The following is a 1,162-nucleotide window of genomic DNA, read 5'->3' as shown; positions in this document are numbered from 1 at the left end:
ATTCCGGGCGTTCATTCTTCCGGGATCAACCCTTTAACGTGAGTTTTTTTTATAAGAGAGGGCCCTCTTATGTTTACGGTGCTCTTGAAGAGGACATCTCATGTTCATTACGACACTAGCATTTGAAGTACTTGTTTAACTTTTAAATGACAAAGCTAACTCATCGTTCGGACAAGAAACAAGATTTTAGTAAAAAGGGTTTTACTTTATCCCTTCTGTTTTCAGAGTTTTACATAAGCATTTTGCTATGCAAAAAAAGAAATTGCCATGACTTGTGGCTATATTGTATAATTTGTTTCTATGGGGCTGTCTGTGTAGTCTCCGGTCCCAATGGTACGTTTTGTTGCCGTATTTTTGTTCCCGGCAGACGTGGCATTCAGTGTTGCCGAGTATGCATTTTGTTGCCAGATTTTTATTCCCGGTAGACGTGGAATTCAGTGTTGTTGAGTATGCATTTTGTTGCCGAATTTTTGTTCCCGGTAAACGTGGCACTCAGTGTTGCCGAGTATGCATTTTGTTGCCGGATTTACGTTCTCGGTAGACATGGCATTCAGTGTTGCCGAGTATGTATTTTGTTGCTGAATTTTCGTTCTCAGTAAACGTGGCATTCAGTGTTGTCGAGTATGCATTTTGTTGCCGGATTTTTGTTCCTGGTAGACGTGGCATTCAGTGTTGCCGAGTATGCATTTTGTGCCCTCCCCCCCCCCTCCCCCCCAATATTCTAATGTGACTAATGTGAATTAGAACACTAGAAGTATTGTTCCACTAATGGATTGCTAGGTAATACCTCCATTTGATAACATATATTGCTTCCATTGTCATCGATGGTCTCACCGATTTTGTCTCCGTACTATGTTTTTTCGTTTGCTTGCTATTTGTCAACAATAATATTTTTTGAGGTGAGTCACGTTCCAGTTGTTGGGTAACTTGTCTTCGTTGTGATTTTTCAACTTATATGACCCTTTACCGGTGATAGCTAAAATCCGGTAAGGGCATTCCCATGTAAAGGCTAACTTGTCGGCGTTGAGTTCTCTGGTGTTTTGAGTCAGCTTCCTCAAGACCAAGTGGGCTCCCTCACTTCCACCGGTTGGTTCTTTGATTGTAATACCGCTCCATCCTCTGCTTTTGAGCTGCCATTCTGACATGTGCCAGGTCTCAACGT

The sequence above is a fragment of the Nicotiana tomentosiformis genome, chromosome 8, assembly GCF_000390325.3.
Source record: "Nicotiana tomentosiformis chromosome 8, ASM39032v3, whole genome shotgun sequence".
Lineage (NCBI taxonomy): Eukaryota > Viridiplantae > Streptophyta > Magnoliopsida > Solanales > Solanaceae > Nicotiana > Nicotiana tomentosiformis.
This window is presented reverse-complemented; position numbering follows the sequence as displayed.